Below are 6,793 nucleotides of genomic sequence, written 5' to 3'. Positions count from 1 at the left end.
ATTCTTTTGTAATTTAACATTTTTTTTTTAAAGAATGAGGATCCATTTAATTGCTATAAAAGGACCATCCAATGGCAATGAAGCACAGCATTATCATTATTCCCTCACTTTAACATTGCAAACACACTCTCTCTCTCTCTCTCTCTTCCTCTGCCTCTATATATATTCCTGCTGTACACTCGTCCAATGCAGGTACTATGAAGTCTCTAAAGCACGAAGATAATGGGAAGGTTAGGTTTCCTTCGCGATTTCATAAATTATCTTCTGTTCTATTATTTTTTTCTTCTTCATCCATACCCATATTCTTTTTTCTCCTCTTTATGCTATGAGAAGTTGATTTCATGTTGTGACGCGTTCTCATTCTTTTTTTCTTTCCCCTTCTCTTCTTTTGTGTTCCAAATTACTTCATTCCATCAGGCGATGATGAGTAGTGATACTTTTATTTGTGTAAATGTGTTGGGCGATGATGCATCTTACGATGCTCAGCTTTACTTCAGAATTACTACATTCTAAAGCCACCTATTTAGTTGAGGAATCCCTTTTTTTGGTACTGTTTTTTTTTAATCAGACAGAAAATTTCTGTTTTACATATTGAAGATTTTTGTTCACATTCCATATTCCACCCCTATATTCCCATATTCCCATATGATTCTTAGTTTTGTTCGCATCTGTCTCCTTTCAAGATCTGATTTTTCTTTGACTTGCTTACAGTATTCCTTTTTCTCATTTGCATTTTGATTTTCAGATACGCTTGGTTGTCGGTGACTTCGACTGTGATTTCTTTGATTAAACTAGTAACAAGTGGTCAGAAGTATTTGAAATGTACAAACAAGAAAGGACGCTACGCACGGCCAAAATAACAGTGAAAAGGGATAAAAAGGGGACATGACAGAATGAGGAGTAGCAAGTAAATTAGTGTAATCTTAGTTAATAAAAATCTCTTTACTCTTCACTCCCTACACTCACTTGATGCATTTATGATTTTTATTTTCAAGATGCTTTTCAAAAGAATTGAAATCTCACTCACCCTATCTCTCCCCCCCCCTCCTCACACAGAGATGAGAATATCATGTAAAACAAGTGGATGGTACATTTAGCTCTGCAATTTGCATTATACCAGAGGGTAAAAATCATATAAGAAGAGTTTTGTTTTGGTTTGGTTTATCTTCTTTTAGTCATTGTTTAATCAGCGTGCCTGATGGGCACGGGAAAGGAAACAGATTGTATACAAAGTGTTTGATGTTATGTCTAATAGAGCATAATGCACTTTCCAGATTACATGTACCGAGCAAAACCCACCTTGCAGGACCACTTTTGTTCCAATAATCTCAACGACACAAACCGTCTCTACTATTCAGATCTTAGTAGTCTTCCCCAAAAATGGCACAACTGTGCGTGCGGAGAGACGAAGTGTGGAAGGCGAAGTGGACGTGAACGAGTTGTGGCTCGCTCTCTCTGATTATAAAAGATGTCATTTTAATTAGTAAGCATTTAGAGATTGATTAAAAATTAGAAGAAAGTATAGCCACCGGCTGCATGATATTCCCTAAAACCTTTGTGCTATACATGATTTTTAACTTCGACCCCCTCGTATATGTACTTAGTTTCTAGCTCTACCCTTGTAAGAAGGCTTGTGGCATTTTGTATATTAAACAATGTCCATTTTTCATACCATTTTATTTTCACTTCTGTTTATCTTTAAACTTTAATTTCTAATTTATTATCAAAATCTCATTTGAACACATCTCTTATTACTACTAATTAAACCAACTCATACATACGAAAGGTAAATTAAGAAACTCGACAACAAACGACAATAAAATCTGCCTTTGAAGTAAATACTGGAAAGTTCTGATTAGCAGAGAACTAGAAATATAATACTAGTAACATTTAGTCTTAAATCTGACACCAGACTTCTATGGCAAGAATTCAGCTAGCAAAATTAATTCCCCATGTGACAACCATGCCTTTACTGGATGGATTAGTAAGACAAAACGTCTGGTTCTTTATTTATGAGAACCAAACTCTCAACATATGATCCAACAAAAGCATGAAAGCATTTTCCATCTGTTAAAGGCTTCACCAAATGTGTCATTGGGTCATGTGTTATCAAGTCTTAGCACCGCCTTTCCATCGCTACCAAGAGCTAATACATTTGTATTTGGCGCCTGAGGCCACGCCCATAATAATTATGCGTTTCACAAGTGCCAACCACCGTTTACCAATACAAACGAGGCCATTGCAAGTGCCAACCACCGTTAATAAACCACGCGATGCAGACAGGCGAGTTAGTGGAAATCCCTCAACAGAGAAGTGATCGATTTGTTGGTTATTCGAGTATAGTGAGTAAAATTCCTCAAACCCGAAGAACTCCCAGGGGCCTCTTCCAGTTCGATGATAGAGCTGAAAGAGGGAACCATTTCCATTACTGGCTTGAATTGTTCGGTTGAGATGATCAAATATGAATGTATGATCAGTGATCAGGGAATTCCAAGCTCTGCAAACAGAAGTGAATTTCGCAAGAGACTTGTTGGGAAGTCTGAAGAATTTCCAGTAGAATTTCTGGAGGGAAATCACCAGGCATTGCTTTCCACTTGGAATTCCGGATTCTATCCTTAATAGCTAACACTTTGCTCCTCAGCACTTGAAAGAAAGTAGCACAGCACCAGCAGAACTCCGTGGCAAGTACAGATAAGAAAACAATAAAATAATTGCAGGCAATCTAACTTCGAAAGAGGAAAATTTACCTTTTATTCGAAGCTTCAATGTTCTCCCGATCTCTTAATACAATGGCGCCAGAGCTCCAGAACATTCGTCAACCAAGAGAGGTATAAAGATACAGAATAACAAAGAGCAATCGTATGGAGATTCTAAAGGCGCTACTAGCCTCAGTAGCCTGAGACTTGTTGCTTTGAGGAATTAATGGAAGGGCGTCTGCCCCATATCACACCAAAGAAAAAAGCGATGCAGAGTCATAAAGAGCTATCGAATGGTCTCAGAACTCTCCTACAGAGTAGAAAAAAGGCTAAGCCATAGCTTAGTAGTGGGCTGCTTCTTTTAGGTAAGTTTTGTGCTTCAAGTTCAACAAGAGGAACCAGCCAGGAAAGACCCACCAAATGCGAACAGTGCTATGCCAAAATATAAGAGCAGGACGACTTAGCTTGTGAAAAAACAGATAAAAGTAAAAAGAAAGAGCAGGACGAAAATCAGAAGAAACAGTATAGAGAATTAAAAAAATGTAACGATGACGATTTTTTAATTTATACTTAATTATTATTCATTGAAAATATTATTTTATTTTCGATATACACCAGCAATGAATGATATATGGAGGTATATCATACAGTAAAATATTTATTGTTTCACCCACGTCCTGCCCTCTCACAAACTTCAATCTTTTCACCTTCACACATCTACACATGCTAAGCATCTTTCACTGTTTCTCCGTTAAAGAATTAAATCAAAGAAAGCAATTTGGAGGAAAAAAAGAATGGGACCATTAAGATGCTGCTGCATAAAATTAAGGAAATCATGTGGTGGAGTCTTAGAAATGGAAAGGAAAATGAGATTGCTCAGAAACCTTCAGGGGACTAGTGACTAACATGTTATAGAAACCCAGATTGCTCAGGAAGTACCTCCCATTTACTATGAAGCACAGAACGCGTTTCTGAATGGAGCATTTGAATTTTTGCAAATAATCTTTTTTGATAATAGAATAATTGTTTAATATTTAAAAAATTGCGAATCATGTGCATGCATTTGCCTGCAAATACGAAGTCTTTTTTTTTTTTTGTCCTTCCCCCTTCACTGGTGTGAGAGAGTTTGTAAGGAAAAGAAACTGAAAAGAGAATGAAGAAGAAGGCAAAAAAGAGAGGGTTCTCCTGGCTTTGCAGGGTATAAGAATGCATTTTTTTGGGGGCAGGGAGGATAAAAAAAATAAAATTTAATGACGATATTTTTATTACATTTGTCAAATATTATAATTTCAAAGTAAAAATGGCAAGCCACTGGTACTTTTGGATGGGTGAGAGTATTTTGGTTGAATCAATGAAGACAATTTATATATTATTGTTGATAGTTGCATGTGATTGATGAATCATGATAGTGCCATTCCGTTATTCCGTTTTGAGAGCAAACCTATTTAGATTGTTCTTTCACCTTCACATATCTAGATACAGTAAGCATCTTCAGTAATGTTTCCCCACCAAATAATTAATAACCACAATTTAATACCCAGCTTCAATGCACGTATATATTCTACAAGCTGAGTCAAAGAAGATTACCACATTTATTAATAATGGGGCAACTTTAATAATGGCTCTACCTTGCTATCCCCTTTGCTTCCTGGCCTCTTTCATGTTAGCCTCACATTAAATAATGAGAATGCTTGCAGGGTTATACTTGCTACTATTAAAAAAAAAAAAGCTTTCATGATATTAATTTATAGCGGTTATTCTACAAACTGTTTTAAAAAAAAAATAGTGGTAGCATCTTTGTTCGCTTTTCAAGTACACAGCTTGTGACAATAATAAAGTGACGAGAAAAGTATTGTTCTCATGAGAATTTGGTTACTAAACCCGATCAAATATTAATTATTATATTTTTACCTAATTTGAGTTGCACAAATATACCAAGAGCAAAACGAACATATTTATAAAATTAGAAATTAAAAGAAAAAAAGTGATTCTTCAACTCCAAAGACAAAATGGGTTCTAGGATTATTTTCCCCATTGTATTTTAAAAGTACTCAATTAAATCTCAATCATAATTGCTTCTTAAGTATAAATTATGCTAGTTAAGGACTTAAAATTGCCTATAAGTGCTCTCTCAAGTCTCTAAATAAGTGTTTAATTCAATTAATTCATTAATCTCTCAATTAAATAATTAAACCCTAATTTTCATTACAAACCTTTTATTACTATGTGATGTTAATGTGTATATCTCTATCTCATTAACAAAACCATCCGTTTAACTTGCAAACTTCAAGTTCTAACATGATTAAACTCCTTATCTATCAGCAAGGTTGCCAAACACACACTAATTTATAACATACATTTTCTTACAATATTTTAACATGAAATATACATGGGTAAATTGTTCTAAATTCAAAATAAAAAACTTAATTACTAAAAAATCTCAATAATAAAATGAGTAACATGCAATGATATAAATTATAACATAATAAATGACAACTACTCGTTTATTATTGAGATTTACTAGTAATTAATTTTTTTTGGGATTTTATTATAATTTTCAAAGTGGTCAGTTCATAATTACAAAGCCAGAGCAAAGCAGAGCTCTCATGATGGTTGTCGAGCTTTGGCATCATATTGCCGCTAAAGCACATAAAAAGAAACGATGGCAAGGAAGGAATCTTCGATGAATTATTCGATCACACACCCCAAAATCCCAAATGGGTCCATCGCAATAAAGACACGATTCTCTGTCTCTCTTTTTTTATTTTTTTGACCTCAAAATCAGTGTGTGAATGGATTCCCTGTCCATTCAGATCATCACCGTTCACTTTTGGCATAGCAAACTCCCTCCCTCCCTCCGCCTCTATGTCTCTAGATATATATATTCCTCTATTGTTCTTCCCACCTTCCATCTCTCAGCTATAACTCGCCAAATGGGAATGGATATGGAAGGAGAGATGTTCATCTATGTCCATGGAAAGGTTAGGCTTCTTAATTATCTTCTCCTTTATTGTTCTTTTCCATCATCTATGCCCCCATGTTTCCTCTTCTCCTGTCAAATCCTCGAACTGCTGGTTACCTTTGAACAGCTTACACCAAATTTCATATTCTATCCCTATAGTCCCATAGTCTCATGATCCTTGGTTTTTCCTTCAACTTGCTTACGCATTCTTTTCTTCTTCTTCTTCTTTTTTTTTTTTTTTTTTGTATTTTGGTTTTTTTCAGACTGGCTTGCTCTCAGCGAATTCGGCTGTGATTTCTTTGATTAAATCCAGGTAACAGTGAAAAATTTGTTTTATTTTTGCATAGGTTGTTCTCTGTACTTTCTTTTTATTATTGAATTATTTCATTTTTATTTTGATTATTTTGAAAAACGGGTATTACAAGTCTCCTTGAAATTATGACAGTGACAGGAGACACAGTATTACACATGACTGTGTCTAATAGGCAAGAGAAGGTGACAGCTAACATGATGAATTTATTAGTTTTTAAAGAGAATAAGTTGGGAACCAAAGAAGAATGTGTTAGTTACTTGGATGGATGTTACGAGAAGAGCTGGAACATGAACATTGTCCTTGGAGCTGAAAATACCCACACAAAAAAACAGCTCAATGGGAAATGTTGAAATGTGCAAGAAAATCAATAGCAGAGACCCCTCATTAATTTTCAGATGAAATATCATGCCTAGTTTTCTAATAAATCTACGAACCCACCCACCCAGTTTTTTTGGCTATTAAAGTTGGTCAAATTTGACATCGAAACCTTCCATCTCTAGTATCTAATGTGTCAAGGCCCGGCTGTCACTACCTTGTACATGAATATATGAAGAACGGAAGCATACAGTCCGTATTGTCCTTGGCATCAAGATAGAAGATTTACTTATGATTTATATTTTACATTGATATTAAATGAATTGTATTAAATTAAATTTGCATAGTAGAGTAATTATTAGTAAAATATCACTTTTAACATATAACAATGTTATTGTTTTTATATAAAATTAGATTTTTCCTTAATCATTGACAATTAGAATAGATATATTTTAATATAGAGTATATATTTAATAATGTTAATTTAAATTTTTCATATCTATAATA

General features: G+C 34.6%; 2 long non-coding RNA genes across 2 annotated transcripts; both read left to right on the top strand.

The window, feature by feature from the left end:
- On the top strand, nt 1-1,278 carry LOC114756377 (uncharacterized). Its single transcript, XR_003741444.1, has 2 exons — nt 1-230; nt 746-1,278. It is a non-coding gene; the product is annotated as an uncharacterized LOC114756377 (long non-coding RNA).
- A 4,328-nt stretch (nt 1,279-5,606) lies between these two features.
- On the top strand, nt 5,607-6,561 carry LOC114756378 (uncharacterized). The gene is made up of 3 exons (XR_003741445.1): nt 5,607-5,677; nt 5,922-5,971; nt 6,104-6,561. It is a non-coding gene; the product is annotated as an uncharacterized LOC114756378 (long non-coding RNA).
- The last annotated feature ends 232 nt before the right edge of the window (nt 6,562-6,793 follow it).

The sequence above is a fragment of the Neltuma alba genome, unplaced genomic scaffold (assembly GCF_004799145.2).
Source record: "Neltuma alba isolate B1F8T4 unplaced genomic scaffold, ASM479914v2 tig00010389_pilon, whole genome shotgun sequence".
Taxonomy (NCBI): domain Eukaryota; kingdom Viridiplantae; phylum Streptophyta; class Magnoliopsida; order Fabales; family Fabaceae; genus Neltuma; species Neltuma alba.
This window is presented reverse-complemented; position numbering and strand designations above follow the sequence as displayed.